Source organism: Chiloscyllium punctatum, chromosome 13 (genome assembly GCF_047496795.1).
Source record: "Chiloscyllium punctatum isolate Juve2018m chromosome 13, sChiPun1.3, whole genome shotgun sequence".
In the NCBI taxonomy this organism is placed as follows: domain Eukaryota; kingdom Metazoa; phylum Chordata; class Chondrichthyes; order Orectolobiformes; family Hemiscylliidae; genus Chiloscyllium; species Chiloscyllium punctatum.
In genome coordinates this window covers 77,163,682-77,182,888 of record NC_092751.1, presented here as the reverse complement: position 1 = coordinate 77,182,888, position 19,207 = coordinate 77,163,682, and the positions used below count along the sequence as shown (strand labels likewise).

General features: G+C 44.4%; 10 non-coding genes across 10 annotated transcripts; all 10 read left to right on the top strand.

Annotated features, from left to right (window-relative positions):
- Window positions 1-1,359: 1,359 nt before the first annotated feature.
- trnar-ucu (transfer RNA arginine (anticodon UCU)) lies at window positions 1,360-1,432 on the top strand. Its single transcript has one exon. It is a non-coding gene; the product is annotated as a tRNA-Arg (tRNA).
- A 1,391-nt stretch (window positions 1,433-2,823) lies between these two features.
- trnas-aga (transfer RNA serine (anticodon AGA)) lies at window positions 2,824-2,905 on the top strand. Its single transcript has one exon. It is a non-coding gene; the product is annotated as a tRNA-Ser (tRNA).
- A 2,127-nt stretch (window positions 2,906-5,032) lies between these two features.
- On the top strand, window positions 5,033-5,105 carry trnar-ucg (transfer RNA arginine (anticodon UCG)). Its single transcript has one exon. It is a non-coding gene; the product is annotated as a tRNA-Arg (tRNA).
- A 1,397-nt stretch (window positions 5,106-6,502) lies between these two features.
- On the top strand, window positions 6,503-6,584 carry trnas-aga (transfer RNA serine (anticodon AGA)). Its single transcript has one exon. It is a non-coding gene; the product is annotated as a tRNA-Ser (tRNA).
- Window positions 6,585-8,711: 2,127 nt separating this feature from the next.
- trnar-ucg (transfer RNA arginine (anticodon UCG)) lies at window positions 8,712-8,784 on the top strand. Its single transcript has one exon. It is a non-coding gene; the product is annotated as a tRNA-Arg (tRNA).
- Window positions 8,785-10,196: 1,412 nt separating this feature from the next.
- On the top strand, window positions 10,197-10,278 carry trnas-aga (transfer RNA serine (anticodon AGA)). The gene has a single exon. It is a non-coding gene; the product is annotated as a tRNA-Ser (tRNA).
- Window positions 10,279-11,941: 1,663 nt separating this feature from the next.
- trnar-ucg (transfer RNA arginine (anticodon UCG)) lies at window positions 11,942-12,014 on the top strand. Its single transcript has one exon. It is a non-coding gene; the product is annotated as a tRNA-Arg (tRNA).
- Window positions 12,015-13,394: 1,380 nt separating this feature from the next.
- On the top strand, window positions 13,395-13,476 carry trnas-aga (transfer RNA serine (anticodon AGA)). Its single transcript has one exon. It is a non-coding gene; the product is annotated as a tRNA-Ser (tRNA).
- A 2,125-nt stretch (window positions 13,477-15,601) lies between these two features.
- trnar-ucu (transfer RNA arginine (anticodon UCU)) lies at window positions 15,602-15,674 on the top strand. The gene has a single exon. It is a non-coding gene; the product is annotated as a tRNA-Arg (tRNA).
- Window positions 15,675-17,065: 1,391 nt separating this feature from the next.
- Window positions 17,066-17,147, top strand: trnas-aga (transfer RNA serine (anticodon AGA)). The gene has a single exon. It is a non-coding gene; the product is annotated as a tRNA-Ser (tRNA).
- The last annotated feature ends 2,060 nt before the right edge of the window (window positions 17,148-19,207 follow it).

Genomic DNA, 19,207 nt, shown 5'->3' with positions numbered 1-19,207 from the left:
TACGAGTACGATAGATGGGTCAGTTTTTGTCCAGTGTGTGCGGGAGGGATTCCTGACACAGTATGTAGACATGCCTTCAAGGGAAGAAACCACTTTCGATTTAGTACTGGGTAACGAGCCTGGCCAGGTTTTAGATTTGGAAGTAGGTGAGCACTGTGGAGACAGCGATCACAATTCTCTCAGGTTTACTTTCGTGATGGAAAGGGATAGGTGTACTCCACGGAGCAAGAGTTTCAGCTGGTGGAAGGGAAATCACGATGCAATGAGGTAAGATTTAGGAAGCGCAGAGTTGGGTAGGAAAATGTAGGGGGTGAGCACATTAAAAATGTGAAGCTTATTCAAGGAAAAGCTCCTGTGTGTCCTCGATAAGTATGTACCTGTCAGGCAGGGAGGAAGATATAGAACGCGTGAGCCGTGGTTTACTAAGGAAGTGGAATCCCTGGTCAAGAAGAACAAGAAGTCTTATGTTAGGACAAAACGTGAAAACTCAGTTAGAGCGCTCGAGGTTTCCAACGATCTCAGGAAAGACCTAAAAAGAGAGCTGGGAAGAGCCAGGAGGAGACATGAGAAGTTGTTGGCAGATAGGATCAGGGTTAACGCTAAGGCTTTCCATAGGTATGTCAGGAATAAAAGAATGACGAGAGTTAAATTTGGGACAATCAAGGATACTAGTGGGAAGTCGTGTGTGGAGTCAGTGGAGATAGAGGAAGCACTAAATAAATATTTTTCGACAGAGTTCGCTATAGATAATGAAAATGTTGGCGAGGAAGATACAGAGATACTTGCGTCTAGACTAGAAGAGATTGAGGTTCACAAGGAAGAGATATTAGAAATACTGCAGAGTGTGAAAATAGATAAGTCAGCTGGGCCGGATGGGATCTATCTGATGTTGTTTAGCAAATGCACTGCAGGAAGGTACAAATCAAGCTGATGCTAACAACGGCTCGTTTTGAGCCGCTAATATGCAGTGAAGTGGCGGCGCCAATAAAAGTTGTCACGCAGCTCGTCTAATTCCACATCCTGAGCTCGAAATGAGCAGATGTCTCTCGCTGAGTTTCGGCAGGGTCTTGCTTAGACGACACCATGACACGTTTTCACTGGAGTAGATCATGAAATCGCGTCGTGAATGTGAATAAAACGATGGGCACTTCCAGCAGAGAAGGAGGCGACCCTGAAGCAGGCAGCTCTGGACAAATGTTTCTCCTTTGCCAGTGAAAGGCACTGCTTCACAAATTGGAAACTTCGAAGTGAAGCAGTGTTGGTGATTATCTTCGCTGCTTGTTCACCTTTTTAATTCTGATTCCGTGAAAGTCCATGGCTTTACATATCGACATTCTGCCGGTGCCGTGCGCGTCTATTGGGCCAGTAGCGTAATGGATAACGCGTCTGACTTCTGATCAGAAGATTGTAGGGTCGAGTCCTACCTGGTTCGTGGGGAATGTCTCGCTTTAACTGTGCCCCTCGTTGACGCTCCCCTGCAAAGCCCTGCCGGGACGTCGCTTCTGTGCTTCCGCATTTAAAACTTGCATTTGTCTTATTGTCCATTTCAAATTCCAGCTCACCACAACGGAGACCTCTGTCGGTTTGGGGGTGCCTTTGTGGGTGAAAATGAGCATGAGTTCCTCAAAAGAGTGACAAGTCGTTGTGGAAGTGTCATACATCTGTGCCATTTAAGAACACAGGATAAAGTCATTGACATTTGCCCTGGGAACATTAGAACACACGACACTTTGGGCCAAAGTTGGAAACTGCGACTGGAATAGATGGCTCTCTGATCAGGCGGAATGGCCTTTTCCCACTTTGTAAATCTACGAAGACAAGTTGAAAATAATCTGCAACGAAAATGTTCATAAAGGGTGTTTTATTTACACTAAATACGATAGTATCTATCGCCTTGTCTTGTTATTTACTTGTGAAGATTCGGTACTCTCAGCACCGTGGCCCGGATCGTATTCCCGCTCATGGAATGGTTGTATTGTTCAGCTAACATATCGGTGTACCAGTACTTCTGCCGATTTTCCGATGCTAGCAGGTCATTGGTTTTGTCCAAAACATTATGAATGTTAACATAATACAAATAGCTGCAGTTGCTGGAAATCTGAGCCTAAAACGAAAATTGTTTGCGGAACGCAGAAAGACTGGCAACAGAAACATCGACTTTCCTGTTCCTCGGATGCTGCTGTGCTTTTCCAGCATTTTCTGATCTAAAATCAGGTTTCCAGCATCTGCAGTCCTCACTCCTGCCGAGTTCCTTCAGTGTCGCTGGTTCCCAATTCAAGAACTCCATCTCTGGCGGTTTCATATCTGTACCTCCATGCTGTGGAATTGAAGAGTGAAGAAAAGTAACTCACCCCCTCCATCTCTGGGGTAATTAGGGGCTGAAAGTGAATCGTATCACATTGAAGTATATCTACAAGCGACTTGATCTCTGTCTTTTATTGGGAACCATCTCTTTCATTGTAACCATCAGGAAAGACCATTTCGTTCGCTAAATAAAGAAATGAATATGTCACTAACCTTTGTTTGTTTCATGTCCAAGAATACTCAGATCAATAGCTCCCTTGATTACCTCTGCTGGTCATGTTCGCAAAGAGATCGAGCAAATTGCCAAGTGTGATTTTCCTTTCAATAAATAATTTTGACTCAATTTTGCTGCAAATATCTTTTCCTAACTTTGTGCTTTTCTTCTTTGACATTGGTGTCTCGCACCTTACAAATGACAGCAAAGGTATGAATGGAGATGGAAACATTTCACTCAAGTCAGCGGCAGCTTTCAATGAGATCACGACTGATTTGGTCAGTGCTCAGGGTGCGGTGCCGTCTGTAGTCATGGCCGAGTGGTTAAGGCGATGGATTAGAAATCCATTGGGGTTTCCCCACGTAGGTTCGAATCCTGCTGACTACGTTATCAGTGCTTTGCTGCTGGAACAATTCCAAGTTCCGAAAACGTGTTTTGCAAACCATGCCTGTAATTTGATGAGACTTGAGAAACTCGAGTTCTTCATCAGAAATGCTCCACATTTAAAACATTATCTCTGTTTCTCTTTCCAGATACACTGCTCGACACATCGGGTTTCTGCAGTTGTTATTGAACGCCCTGAGCAGAAGTGCTGCTTTTCATTAGATTCCTTTAATCCCTTGTCCTCTGTTCTCTGACTCTGGTCATTGGCAACACTTCCTCTTGCTCGTCAGAGTGCTCATTCCCCACCGCTCCGTCTCCCATCATTACAAACAACCGCAGGAAATTGCCACTTAACCATCTTTGTTCCAAAGTGAAACTCACCAGCCTAGGAACTCTCTCCACCAAATGGGACTTCTCATCCCTGGACATGGAAAAGCCAGAGGATTGTGAAGAGATACTCTGAACATATTGTCAGTTGGCAGTTGGAAAAATGTTTAGGAAGCAAACCATATAATTTAGGCTCCAGCTTTGGAAATCTTGAGAAACTCTTTGGGAAATGGAATCACAGGAGATTGAAGAAGTGTAAATTGTCAGTCCGAGTAGAGGAAGGGACATTGACTCTGATGTTCTCGGCACAGGAATTGATCTGAGACATTGAAAGAATTCTCGCTCCCGTACGTGAGCAATACAAACTTCATCTGGACGGTGGGACAATGAAAAACTCTGGAACACTCAAGACAATATCCAAATATTGACTGAGATCACGACAGTACGAGTACGATAGATGGGTCAGTTTTTGTCCAGTGTGTGCGGGAGGGATTCCTGACACAGTATGTAGACATGCCTTCAAGGGAAGAAGCCACTTTCGATTTAGTACTGGGTAACGAGCCTGGCCAGGTTTTAGATTTGGAAGTAGGTGAGCACTGTGGAGACAGCGATCACAATTCTCTCAGGTTTACTTTCGTGATGGAAAGGGATAGGTGTACTCCACGGAGCAAGAGTTTCAGCTGGTGGAAGGGAAATCACGATGCAATGAGGTAAGATTTAGGAAGCGCAGAGTTGGGTAGGAAACTGTAGGGGGTGAGCACATTAAAAATGTGAAGCTTAGTCAAGGAAAAGCTCCTGTGTGTCCTCGATAAGTATGTACCTGTCAGGCAGGGAGGAAGATATAGAACGCGTGAGCCGTGGTTTACTAAGGAAGGTGGAATCCCTGGTCAAGAAGAACAAGAAGTCTTATGTTAGGACAAAACGTGAAAACTCAGTTAGAGCGCTCGAGGTTTCCAACGATCTCAGGAAAGACCTAAAAAGAGAGCTGGGAAGAGCCAGGAGGAGACATGAGAAGCTGTTGGCAGATAGGATCAGGGTTAACGCTAAGGCTTTCCATAGGTATGTCAGGAATAAAAGAATGACGAGAGTTAAATTTGGGACAATCAAGGATAATAGTGGGAAGTCGTGTGTGGAGTCAGTGGAGATAGAGGAAGCACTAAATAAATATTTTTCGACAGAGTTCGCTATAGATAATGAAAATGTTGGCGAGGAAGATACAGAGATACTTGCGTCTAGACTAGAAGAGATTGAGGTTCACAAGGAAGAGATATTAGAAATACTGCAGAGTGTGAAAATAGATAAGTCAGCTGGGCCGGATGGGATCTATCTGATGTTGTTTAGCAAATGCACTGCAGGAAGGTACAAATCAAGCTGATGCTAACAACGGCTCGTTTTGAGCCGCTAATTTGCAGTGAAGTGGAGGCGCCAATAAAAGGTGTCACGCAGCTCGTCTAATTCCACATCCTGAGCTCGAAATGAGCAGATGTCTCTCGCTGAGTTTCGGCAGGGTCTTGCTTAGACGACACCATGACACGTTTTCACTGGAGTAGATCATGAAATCGCGTCGTGAATGTGAATAAAACGATGGGCACTTCCAGCAGAGAAGGAGGCGACCCTGAAGCAGGCAGCTCTGGACAAATGTTTCTCCTTTGCCAGTGAAAGGCACTGCTTCACAAATTGGAAACTTCGAAGTGAAGCAGTGTTGGTGATTATCTTCGCTGCTTGTTCACCTTTTTAATTCTGATTCCGTGAAAGTCCATGGCATTACATATCGACATTCTGCCGTACCTGCGCGTGTCTGTTGGGCCAGTAGCGTAATGGATAACGCGTCTGACTTCGGATCAGAAGATTGTAGGTTCGAGTCCTACCTGGCTCGTGGGGAATGTCTCGCTTTAACCGTGCCCCTCGTTGACGCTCCCCTGCCGGGACGTCGCTTCTGTGCTTCCGCATTTAAAACTTGCATTTGTCTTATTGTCCATTTCAAATTCCAGCTCAACACAACGGAGACCTCTGTCGGTTTCGGGGTGCCTTTCTGTGTGTCTCCCTTTGTGGGTGAAAATGAGCATGAGTTCCTCAAAAGAGTGACAAGTCGTTGTGGAAGTGTCATACATCTGTGCCATTTAAGAACACAGGATAAAGTCATTGACATTTGCCCTGGGAACATTAGAACACACGACACTTTGGGCCAAAGTTGGAAACTGCGACTGGAATAGATGGCTCTCTGATCAGGCGGAATGGCCTTTTCCCACTTTGTAAATCTACGAAGACAAGTTGAAAATAATCTGCAACGAAAATGTTCATAAAGGGTGTTTTATTTACACTAAATACGATAGTATCTATCGCCTTGTCTTGTTATTTACTTGTGAAGATTCGGTACTCTCAGCACCGTGGCCCGGATCGTATTCCCGCTCATGGAATGGTTGTATTGTTCAGCTAACATATCGGTGTACCAGTACTTCTGCCGATTTTCCGATGCTAGCAGGTCATTGGTTTTGTCCAAAACATTATGAATGTTAACATAATACAAATAGCTGCAGTTGCTGGAAATCTGAGCCTAAATCGAAAATTGTTTGCGGAACGCAGAAAGACTGGCAACAGAAACATCGACTTTCCTGCTCCTCGGATGCTGCTGTGCTTTTCCAGCATTTTCTGATCTAAAATCAGGTTTCCAGCATCTGCAGTCCTCACTCCTGCCGAGTTCCTTCAGTGTCGCTGGTTCCCAATTCAAGAACTCCATCTCTGGCGGTTTCATATCTGTACCTCCATGCTGTGGAATTGAAGAGTGAAGAAAAGTAACTCACCCCCTCCATCTCTGGGGTAATTAGGGGCTGAAAGTGAATCGTATCACATTGAAGTATATCTACAAGCGACTTAATCTCTGTCTTTTATTGGGAACCATCTCTTTCATTGTAACCATCAGGAAAGACCATTTCGTTCGCTAAATAAAGAAATGAATATGTCACTAACCTTTGTTTGTTTCATGTTCAAGAATACTCAGATCAATAGCTCACTTGATTACCTCTGCTGGTCATGTTCGCAAAGAGATCGAGCAAATTGCCAAGTGTGATTTTCCTTTCAATAAATAATTTTGACTCAATTTTGCTGCAAATATCTTTTCCTAACTTTGTGCTTTTCTTCTTTGACATTGGTGTCTCGCACCTTACAAATGACAGCAAAGGTATGAATGGAGATGGAAACATTTCACTCAAGTCAGCGGCAGCTTTCAATGAGATCACGGCTGATTTGGTCAGTGCTCAGGACGCAGTGCCGTCTGTAGTCATGGCCGAGTGGTTAAGGCGATGGATTAGAAATCCATTGGGGTCTCCCCATGTAGGTTCGAATCCTGCTGAATACGTTTTCCGTGCTTTGCTACTGGAACAATTCAAAGTTCAGAAAGCCCGTTTTGCAAACCAGGCCTGTAATTTGATTAGACTTGAGAAACTCGAGTTCTTCATCAGAAATGCTCCACATTTAAAACATTATCTCTGTTTCTCTTTCCAGATACACTGCTCGACACATCGGGTTTCTGCAGTTGTTATTGAACGCCCTGAGCAGAAGTGCTGCTTTTCATTAGATTCCTTTAATCCCTTGTCCTCTGTTCTCTGACTCTGGTCATTGGCAACACTTCCTCTTGCTCGTCAGAGTGCTCATTCCCCACCGCTCCGTCTCCCATCATTACAAACAACCGCAGGAAATTGCCACTTAACCATCTTTGTTCCAAAGTGAAACTCACCAGCCTAGGAACTCTCTCCACCAAATGGGACTTCTCATCCCTGGACATGGAAAAGCCAGAGGATTGTGAAGAGATACTGTGAACATATTGTCAGTTGGCAGTTGGAAAAATGTTTAGGAAGCAAACCATATAATTTAGGCTCCAGCTTTGGAAATCTTGAGAAACTCTTTGGGAAATGGAATCACAGGAGATTGAAGAAGTGTAAGTTGTCAGTCCGAGTAGAGGAAGGGACATTGACTCTGATGTTCTCGGCACAGGAATTGATCTGAGACATTGAAAGAATTCTCGCTCCCGTACGTGAGCAATACAAACTTCATCTGGACGGTGGGACAATGAAAAACTCTGGAACACTCAAGACAATATCCAAATATTGACTGAGATCACGACAGTACGAGTACGATAGATGGGTCAGTTTTTGTCCAGTGTGTGCGGGAGGGCTTCCTGACACAGTATGTAGACATGGCTTCAAGGGAAGAAGCCACTTTCGATTTAGTACTGGGTAACGAGCCTGGCCAGGTTTTAGATTTGGAAGTAGGTGAGCACTGTGGAGACAGCGATCACAATTCTCTCAGGTTTACTTTCGTGATGGAAAGGGATAGGTGTACTCCACGGAGCAAGAGTTTCAGCTGGTGGAAGGGAAATCACGATGCAATGAGGTAAGATTTAGGAAGCGCAGAGTTGGGTAGGAAACTGTAGGGGGTGAGCACATTAAAAATGTGAAGCTTATTCAAGGAAAAGCTCCTGTGTGTCCTCGATAAGTATGTACCTGTCAGGCAGGGAGGAAGATATAGAACGCGTGAGCCGTGGTTTACTAAGGAAGGTGGAATCCCTGGTCAAGAAGAACAAGAAGTCTTATGTTAGGACAAAACGTGAAAACTCAGTTAGAGCGCTCGAGGTTTCCAACGATCTCAGGAAAGACCTAAAAAGAGAGCTGGGAAGAGCCAGGAGGAGACATGAGAAGTTGTTGGCAGATAGGATCAGGGTTAACGCTAAGGCTTTCCATAGGTATGTCAGGAATAAAAGAATGACGAGAGTTAAATTTGGGACAATCAAGGATAATAGTGGGAAGTCGTGTGTGGAGTCAGTGGAGATAGAGGAAGCACTAAATAAATATTTTTCGACAGAGTTCGCTATAGATAATGAAAATGTTGGCGAGGAAGATACAGAGATACTTGCGTCTAGACTAGAAGAGATTGAGGTTCACAAGGAAGAGATATTAGAAATACTGCAGAGTGTGAAAATAGATAAGTCAGCTGGGCCGGATGGGATCTATCTGATGTTGTTTAGCAAATGCACTGCAGGAAGGTACAAATCAAGCTGATGCTAACAACGGCTCGTTTTGAGCCGCTAATTTGCAGTGAAGTGGCGGCGCCAATAAAAGGTGTCACGCAGCTCGTCTAATTCCACATCCTGAGCTCGAAATGAGCAGATGTCTCTCGCTGAGTTTCGGCAGGGTCTTGCTTAGACGACACCATGACACGTTTTCACTGGAGTAGATCATGAAATCGCGTCGTGAATGTGAATAAAACGATGGGCACTTCCAGCAGAGAAGGAGGCGACCCTGAAGCAGGCAGCTCTGGACAAATGTCTCTCCTTTGCCAGTGAAAGGCACTGCTTCACAAATTGGAAACTTCGAAGTGAAGCAGTGTTGGTGATTATCTTCGCTGCTTGTTCACCTTTTTAATTCTGATTCCGTGAAAGTCCATGGCATTACATATCGACATTCTGCCATACCTGCACGTGTCTATTGGGCCAGTAGCGTAATGGATAACGCGTCTGACTTCGGATCAGAAGATTGTAGGTTCGAGTCCTACCTGGCTCGTGGGGAATGTCTCGCTTTAACCGTGCCCCTCGTTGGCGCTCCCCTGCAAAGCCCTGTTGGGATGTCGCTTCTGTGCTTCCGCATTTAAAACTTGCATTTGTCTTATTGTCCATTTCAAATTCCAGCTCACCACAACGGAGACCTCTGTCGGTTTGGGGGTGCCTTTCTGTGTGTCTCCCTTTGTGGGTGAAAATGAGCATGAGTTCCTCAAAAGAGTGACAAGTCGTTGTGGAAGTGTCATACATCTGTACCATTTAAGAACACAGGATAAAGTCATTGACATTTGCCCTGGGAACATTAGAACACACGACACTTTGGGCCAAAGTTGGAAACTGCGACTGGAATAGATGGCTCTCTGATCAGGCGGAATGGCCTTTTCCCACTTTGTAAATCTACGAAGACAAGTTGAAAATAATCTGCAACGAAAATGTTCATAAAGGGTGTTTTATTTACACTAAATACGATAGTATCTATCGCCTTGTCTTGTTATTTACTTGTGAAGATTCGGTACTCTCAGCACCGTGGCCCGGATCGTATTCCCGCTCATGGAATGGTTGTATTGTTCAGCTAACATATCGGTGTACCAGTACTTCTGCCGATTTTCCGATGCTAGCAGCTCATTGGTTTTGTCCAAAACATTATGAATGTTAACATAATACAAATAGCTGCAGTTGCTGGAAATCTGAGCCTAAAACGAAAATTGTTTGCGGAACGCAGAAAGACTGGCAACAGAAACATCGACTTTCCTGCTCCTCGGATGCTGCTGTGCTTTTCCAGCATTTTCTGATCTAAAATCAGGTTTCCAGCATCTGCAGTCCTCACTCCTGCCGAGTTCCTTCAGTGTCGCTGGTTCCCAATTCAAGAACTCCATCTCTGGCGGTTTCATATCTGTACCTCCATGCTGTGGAATTGAAGAGTGAAGAAAAGTAACTCACCCCCTCCATCTCTGGGGTAATTAGGGGCTGAAAGTGAATCGTATCACATTGAAGTATATCTACAAGCGACTTGATCTCTGTCTTTTATTGGGAACCATCTCTTTCATTGTAACCATCAGGAAAGACCATTTCGTTCGCTAAATAAAGAAATGAATATGTCACTAACCTTTGTTTGTTTCATGTCCAAGAATACTCAGATCAATAGCTCCCTTGATTACCTCTGCTGGTCATGTTCCCAAAGAGATCGAGCAAATTGCCAAGTGTGATTTTCCTTTCAATAAATAATTTTGACTCAATTTTGCTGCAAATATCTTTTCCTAACTTTGTGCTTTTCTTCTTTGACATTGGTGTCTCGCACCTTACAAATGACAGCAAAGGTATGAATGGAGATGGAAACATTTCACTCAAGTCAGCGGCAGCTTTCAATGAGATCACGACTGATTTGGTCAGTGCTCAGGGTGCGGTGCGGTGCCGTCTGTAGTCATGGCCGAGTGGTTAAGGCGATGGATTAGAAATCCATTGGGGTTTCCCCACGTAGGTTCGAATCCTGCTGACTACGTTATCCGTGCTTTGCTGCTGGAAGAATTCAAAGTTCCGAAAGCCTGTTTTGCAAACCAGGCCTGTAATTTGATGAGACTTGAGAAACTCGAGTTCTTCATCAGAAATGCTCCACATTTAAAACATTATCTCTGTTTCTCTTTCCAGATACACTGCTCGACACATCGGATTTCTGCAGTTGTTATTGAACGCCCTGAGCAGAAGTGCTGCTTTTCATTAGATTCCTTTAATCCCTTGTCCTCTGTTCTCTGACTCTGGTCATTGGCAACACTTCCTCTTGCTCGTCAGAGTGCTCATTCCCCACCGCTCCGTCTCCCATCATTACAAACAACCGCAGGAAATTGCCACTTAACCATCTTTGTTCCAAAGTGAAACTCACCAGCCGAGGAACTCTCTCCACCAAATGGGACTTCTCATCCCTGGACATGGAAAAGCCAGAGGATTGTGAAGAGATACTCTGAACATATTGTCAGTTGGCAGTTGGAAAAATGTTTAGGAAGCAAACCATATAATTTAGGCTCCAGCTTTGGAAATCTTGAGAAACTCTTTGGGAAATGGAATCACAGGAGATTGAAGAAGTGTAAATTGTCAGTCCGAGTAGAGGAAGGGACATTGACTCTGATGTTCTCGGCACAGGAATTGATCTGAGACATTGAAAGAATTCTCGCTCCCGTACGTGAGCAATACAAACTTCATCTGGACGGTGGGACAATGAAAAACTCTGGAACACTCAAGACAATATCCAAATATTGACTGAGATCACGACAGTACGAGTACGATAGATGGGTCAGTTTTTGTCCAGTGTGTGCGGTAGGGATTCCTGACACAGTATGTAGACATGGCTTCAAGGGAAGAAGCCACTTTTGATTTAGTACTGGGTAACGAGCCTGGCCAGGTTTTAGATTTGGAAGTAGGTGAGCACTGTGGAGACAGCGATCACAATTCTCTCAGGTTTACTTTCGTGATGGAAAGGGATAGGTGTACTCCACGGAGCAAGAGTTTCAGCTGGTGGAAGGGAAATCACGATGCAATGAGGTAAGATTTAGGAAGCGCAGAGTTGGGTAGGAAACTGTAGGGGGTGAGCACATTAAAAAGATACTTGCGTCTAGACTAGAAGAGATTGAGGTTCACAAGGAAGAGATATTAGAAATACTGCAGAGTGTGAAAATAGATAAGTCAGCTGGGCCGGATGGGATCTATCTGATGTTGTTTAGCAAATGCACTGCAGGAAGCTGATGCTAACAACGGCTCGTTTTGAGCCGCTAATTTGCAGTGAAGTGGCGGCGCCAATAAAAGGTGTCACGCAGCTCGTCTAATTCCACATCCTGAGCTCGAAATGAGCAGATGTCTCTCGGTGAGTTTCGGCAGGGTCTTGCTTAGACGACACCATGACACGTTTTCACTGGAGTAGATCATGAAATCGCGTCGTGAATGTGAATAAAACGATGGGCACTTCCAGCAGAGAAGGAGGCGACCCTGAAGCAGGCAGCTCTGGACAAATGTTTCTCCTTTGCCAGTGAAAGGCACTGCTTCACAAATTGGAAACTTCGAAGTGAAGCAGTGTTGGTGATTATCTTCGCTGCTTGTTCACCTTTTTAATTCTGATTCCGTGAAAGTCCATGGCATTACATATCGACATTCTGCCATACCTGCACGTGTCTATTGGGCCAGTAGCGTAATGGATAACGCGTCTGACTTCGGATCAGAAGATTGTAGGTTCGAGTCCTACCTGGCTGGTGGGGAATGTCTCACTTTAGCCGTGCCCCTCGTTGACGCAGCCCTGCCGGGACGTCGCTTCTGTGCTTCCGCATTTAAAACTTGCATTTGTCTTATTGTCCATTTCAAATTCCAGCTCACCACAACGGAGACCTCTGTCGGTTTGGGGGTGCCTTTGTGGGTGAAAATGAGCATGAGTTCCTCAAAAGAGTGACAAGTCGTTGTGGAAGTGTCATACATCTGTGCCATTTAAGAACACAGGATAAAGTCATTGACATTTTCCCTGGGAACATTAGAACACACGACACTTTGGGCCAAAGTTGGAAACTGCGACTGGAATAGATGGCTCTCTGATCAGGCGGAATGGCCTTTTCCCACTTTGTAAATCTACGAAGACAAGTTGAAAATAATCTGCAACGAAAATGTTCATAAAGGGTGTTTTATTTACACTAAATACGATAGTATCTATCGCCTTGTCTTGTTATTTACTTGTGAAGATTCGGTACTCTCAGCACCGTGGCCCGGATCGTATTCCCGCTCATGGAATGGTTGTATTGTTCAGCTAACATATCGGTGTACCAGTACTTCTGCCGATTTTCCGATGCTAGCAGCTCATTGGTTTTGTCCAAAACATTATGAATGTTAACATAATACAAATAGCTGCAGTTGCTGGAAATCTGAGCCTAAAACGAAAATTGTTTGCGGAACGCAGAAAGACTGGCAACAGAAACATCGACTTTCCTGCTCCTCGGATGCTGCTGTGCTTTTCCAGCATTTTCTGATCTAAAATCAGGTTTCCAGCATCTGCAGTCCTCACTCCTGCCGAGTTCCTTCAGTGTCGCTGGTTCCCAATTCAAGAACTCCATCTCTGGCGGTATCATATCTGTACCTCCATGCTGTGGAATTGAAGAGTGAAGAAAAGTAACTCACCCCCTCCATCTCTGGGGTAATTAGGGGCTGAAAGTGAATCGTATCACATTGAAGTATATCTACAAGCGATTAATCTCTGTCTTTTATTGGGAACCATCTCTTTCATTGTAACCATCAGGAAAGACCATTTCGTTCGCTAAATAAAGAAATGAATATGTCACTAACCTTTGTTTGTTTCATGTCCAAGAATACTCAGATCAATAGCTCCCTTGATTACCTCTGCTGGTCATGTTCGCAAAGAGATCGAGCAAATTGCCAAGTGTGATTTTCCTTTCAATAAATAATTTTGACTCAATTTTGCTGCAAATATCTTTTCCTAACTTTGTGCTTTTCTTCTTTGACATTGGTGTCTCGCACCTTACAAATGACAGCAAAGGTATGAATGGAGATGGAAACATTTCACTCAAGTCAGCCCCAGCTTTCAATGAGATCACGGCTGATTTGGTCAGTGCTCAGGACGCAGTGCCGTCTGTAGTCATGGCCGAGTGGTTAAGGCGATGGATTAGAAATCCATTGGGGTTTCCCCACGTAGGTTCGAATCCCGCTGACTACGTTTTCCGTGCTTTGCTGCTGGAACAATTCAAAGTTCAGAAAGCAGTTTTGCAAACCAGGCCTGTAATTTGATTAGACTTGAGAAACTCGAGTTCTTCATCAGAAATGCTCCACATTTAAAACATTATCTCTGTTTCTCTTTCCAGATACACTGCTCGACACATCGGGTTTCTGCAGTTGTTATTGAACGCCCTGAGCAGAAGTGCTGCTTTTCATTAGATTCCTTTAATCCCTTGTCCTCTGTTCTCTGACTCTGGTCATTGGCAACACTTCCTCTTGCTCGTCAGAGTGCTCATTCCCCACCGCTCCGTCTCCCATCATTACAAACAACCGCAGGAAATTGCCACTTAACCATCTTTGTTCCAAAGTGAAACTCACCAGCCTAGGAACTCTCTCCACCAAATGGGACTTCTCATCCCTGGACATGGAAAAGCCAGAGGATTGTGAAGAGATACTCTGAACATATTGTCAGTTGGCAGTTGGAAAAATGTTTAGGAAGCAAACCATATAATTTAGGCTCCAGCTTTGGAAATCTTGAGAAACTCTTTGGGAAATGGAATCACAGGAGATTGAAGAAGTGTAAATTGTCAGTCCGAGTAGAGGAAGGGACATTGACTCTGATGTTCTCGGCACTGGAATTGATCTGAGACATTGAAAGAATTATCGCTCCCGTACGTGAGCAATACAAACTTCATCTGGACGGTGGGACAATGAAAAACTCTGGAACACTCAAGACAATATCCAAATATTGACTGAGATCACGACAGTACGAGTACGATAGATGGGTCAGTTTTTGTCCAGTGTGTGCGGGAGGGATTCCTGACACAGTATGTAGACATGCCTTCAAGGGAAGAAGCCACTTTCGATTTAGTACTGGGTAACGAGCCTGGCCAGGTTTTAGATTTGGAAGTAGGTGAGCACTGTGGAGACAGCGATCACAATTCTCTCAGGTTTACTTTCGTGATGGAAAGGGATAGGTGTACTCCACGGAGCAAGAGTTTCAGCTGGTGGAAGGGAAATCACGATGCAATGAGGTAAGATTTAGGAAGCGCAGAGTTGGGTAGGAAAATGTAGGGGGTGAGCACATTAAAAATGTGAAGCTTATTCAAGGAAAAGCTCCTGTGTGTCCTCGATAAGTATGTACCTGTCAGGCAGGGAGGAAGATATAGAACGCGTGAGCCGTGGTTTACTAAGGAAGTGGAATCCCTGGTCAAGAAGAACAAGAAGTCTTATGTTAGGACAAAACGTGAAAACTCAGTTAGAGCGCTCGAGGTTTCCAACGATCTCAGGAAAGACCTAAAAAGAGAGCTGGGAAGAGCCAGGAGGAGACATGAGAAGTTGTTGGCAGATAGGATCAGGGTTAACGCTAAGGCTTTCCATAGGTATGTCAGGAATAAAAGAATGACGAGAGTTAAATTTGGGACAATCAAGGATACTAGTGGGAAGTCGTGTGTGGAGTCAGTGGAGATAGAGGAAGCACTAAATAAATATTTTTCGACAGAGTTCGCTATAGATAATGAAAATGTTGGCGAGGAAGATACAGAGATACTTGCGTCTAGACTAGAAGAGATTGAGGTTCACAAGGAAGAGATATTAGAAATACTGCAGAGTGTGAAAATAGATAAGTCAGCTGGGCCGGATGGGATCTATCTGATGTTGTTTAGCAAATGCACTGCAGGAAGGTACAAATCAAGCTGATGCTAACAACGGCTCGTTTTGAGCCGCTAATATGCAGTGAAGTGGCGGCGCCAATAAAAGTTGTCACGCAGCTCGTCTAATTCCACATCCTGAGCTCGAAATGAGCAGATGTCTCTCGCTGAGTTTCGGCAGGGTCTTGCTTAGACGACACCATGACACGTTTTCACTGGAGTAGATCATGAAATCGCGTCGTGAATGTGAATAAAACGATGGGCACTTCCAGCAGAGAAGGAGGCGACCCTGAAGCAGGCAGCTCTGGACAAATGTTTCTCCTTTGCCAGTGAAAGGCACTGCTTCACAAATTGGAAACTTCGAAGTGAAGCAGTGTTGGTGATTATCTTCGCTGCTTGTTCACCTTTTTAATTCTGATTCCGTGAAAGTCCATGGCTTTACATATCGACATTCTGCCGGTGCCGTGCGCGTCTATTGGGCCAGTAGCGTAATGGATAACGCGTCTGACTTCTGATCAGAAGATTGTAGGGTCGAGTCCTACCTGGTTCGTGGGGAATGTCTCGCTTTAACTGTGCCCCTCGTTGACGCTCCCCTGCAAAGCCCTGCCGGGACGTCGCTTCTGTGCTTCCGCATTTAAAACTTGCATTTGTCTTATTGTCCATTTCAAATTCCAGCTCACCACAACGGAGACCTCTGTCGGTTTGGGGGTGCCTTTGTGGGTGAAAATGAGCATGAGTTCCTCAAAAGAGTGACAAGTCGTTGTGGAAGTGTCATACATCTGTGCCATTTAAGAACACAGGATAAAGTCATTGACATTTGCCCTGGGAACATTAGAACACACGACACTTTGGGCCAAAGTTGGAAACTGCGACTGGAATAGATGGCTCTCTGATCAGGCGGAATGGCCTTTTCCCACTTTGTAAATCTACGAAGACAAGTTGAAAATAATCTGCAACGAAAATGTTCATAAAGGGTGTTTTATTTACACTAAATACGATAGTATCTATCGCCTTGTCTTGTTATTTACTTGTGAAGATTCGGTACTCTCAGCACCGTGGCCCGGATCGTATTCCCGCTCATGGAATGGTTGTATTGTTCAGCTAACATATCGGTGTACCAGTACTTCTGCCGATTTTCCGATGCTAGCAGGTCATTGGTTTTGTCCAAAACATTATGAATGTTAACATAATACAAATAGCTGCAGTTGCTGGAAATCTGAGCCTAAAACGAAAATTGTTTGCGGAACGCAGAAAGACTGGCAACAGAAACATCGACTTTCCTGTTCCTCGGATGCTGCTGTGCTTTTCCAGCATTTTCTGATCTAAAATCAGGTTTCCAGCATCTGCAGTCCTCACTCCTGCCGAGTTCCTTCAGTGTCGCTGGTTCCCAATTCAAGAACTCCATCTCTGGCGGTTTCATATCTGTACCTCCATGCTGTGGAATTGAAGAGTGAAGAAAAGTAACTCACCCCCTCCATCTCTGGGGTAATTAGGGGCTGAAAGTGAATCGTATCACATTGAAGTATATCTACAAGCGACTTAATCTCTGTCTTTTATTGGGAACCATCTCTTTCATTGTAACCATCAGGAAAGACCATTTCGTTCGCTAAATAAAGAAATGAATATGTCACTAACCTTTGTTTGTTTCATGTTCAAGAATACTCAGATCAATAGCTCCCTTGATTACCTCTGCTGGTCATGTTCGCAAAGAGATCGAGCAAATTGCCAAGTGTGATTTTCCTTTCAATAAATAATTTTGACTCAATTTTGCTGCAAATATCTTTTCCTAACTTTGTGCTTTTCTTCTTTGACATTGGTGTCTCGCACCTTACAAATGACAGCAAAGGTATGAATGGAGATGGAAACATTTCACTCAAGTCAGCGGCAGCTTTCAATGAGATCACGGCTGATTTGGTCAGTGCTCAGAACGCAGTGCCGTCTGTAGTCATGGCCGAGTGGTTAAGGCGATGGATTAGAAATCCATTGGGGTCTCCCCACGTAGGTTCGAATCCTGCTGAATACGTTTTCCGTGCTTTGCTGCTGGAACAATTCAAAGTTCAGAAAGCCCGTTTTGCAAACCAGGCCTGTAATTTGATTAGACTTGAGAAACTCGAGTTCTTCATCAGAAATGCTCCACATTTAAAACATTATCTCTGTTTCTCTTTCCAGATACACTGCTCGACACATCGGGTTTCTGCAGTTGTTATTGAACGCCCTGAGCAGAAGTGCTGCTTTTCATTAGATTCCTTTAATCCCTTGTCCTCTGTTCTCTGACTCTGGTCATTGGCAACACTTCCTCTTGCTCGTCAGAGTGCTCATTCCCCACCGCTCCGTCTCCCATCATTACAAACAACCGCAGGAAATTGCCACTTAACCATCTTTGTTCCAAAGTGAAACTCACCAGCCTAGGAACTCTCTCCACAAAAATGGGACTTCTCATCCCTGGACATGGAAAAGCCAGAGGATTGTGAAGAGATACTGTGAACATATTGTCAGTTGGCAGTTGGAAAAATGTTTAGGAAGCAAACCATATAATTTAGGCTCCAGCTTTGGAAATCTTGAGAAACTCTTTGGGAAATGGAATCACAGGAGATTGAAGAAGTGTAAATTGTCAGTCCGAGTAGAGGAAGGGACATTGACTCTGATGTTCTCGGCACAGGAATTGATCTGAGACATTGAAAGAATTCTCGCTCCCGTACGTGAGCAATACAAACTTCATCTGGACGGTGGGACAATGAAAAACTCTGGAACACTCAAGACAATATCCAAATATTGACTGAGATCACGACAGTACGAGTACGATAGATGGGTCAGTTTTTGTCCAGTGTGTGCGGGAGGGCTTCCTGACACAGTATGTAGACATGCCTTCAAGGGAAGAAGCCACTTTCGATTTAGTACTGGGTAACGAGCCTGGCCAGGTTTTAGATTTGGAAGTAGGTGAGCACTTTGGAGACAGCGATCACAATTCTCTCAGGTTTACTTTCGTGATGGAAAGGGATCGCTGTACTCCACGGAGCAAGAGTTTCAGCTGGTGGAAGGGAAATCACGATGCAATGAGGTAAGATTTAGGAAGCGCAGAGTTGGGTAGGAAACTGTAGGGGGTGAGCACATTAAAAATGTGAAGCTTATTCAAGGAAAAGCTCCTGTGTGTCCTCGATAAGTATGTACCTGCCAGGCAGGGAGGAAGATATAGAACGCGTGAGCCGTGGTTTACTAAGGAAGGTGGAATCCCTGGTCAAGAAGAACAAGAAGTCTTATGTTAGGACAAAACGTGAAAACTCAGTTAGAGCGCTCGAGGTTTCCAACGATCTCAGGAAAGACCTAAAAAGAGAGCTGGGAAGAGCCAGGAGGAGACATGAGAAGTTGTTGGCAGATAGGATCAGGGTTAACGCTAAGGCTTTCCATAGGTATGTCAGGAATAAAAGAATGACGAGAGTTAAATTTGGGACAATCAAGGATAATAGTGGGAAGTCGTGTGTGGAGTCAGTGGAGATAGAGGAAGCACTAAATAAATATTTTTCGACAGAGTTCGCTATAGATAATGAAAATGTTGGCGAGGAAGATACAGAGATACTTGCGTCTAGACTAGAAGAGATTGAGGTTCACAAGGAAGAGATATTAGAAATACTGCAGAGTGTGAAAATAGATAAGTCAGCTGGGCCGGATGGGATCTATCTGATGTTGTTTAGCAAATGCACTGCAGGAAGCTGATGCTAACAACGGCTCGTTTTGAGCCGCTAATTTGCAGTGAAGTGGCGGCGCCAATAAAAGGTGTCACGCAGCTCGTCTAATTCCACATCCTGAGCTCGAAATGAGCAGATGTCTCTCGCTGAGTTTCGGCAGGGTCTTGCTTAGACGACACCATGACACGTTTTCACTGGAGTAGATCATGAAATCGCGTCGTGAATGTGAATAAAACGATGGGCACTTCCAGCAGAGAAGGAGGCGACCCTGAAGCAGGCAGCTCTGGACAAATGTTTCTCCTTTGCCAGTGAAAGGCACTGCTTCACAAATTGGAAACTTCGAAGTGAAGCTGTGTTGGTGATTATCTTCGCTGCTTGTTCACCTTTTTAATTCTGATTC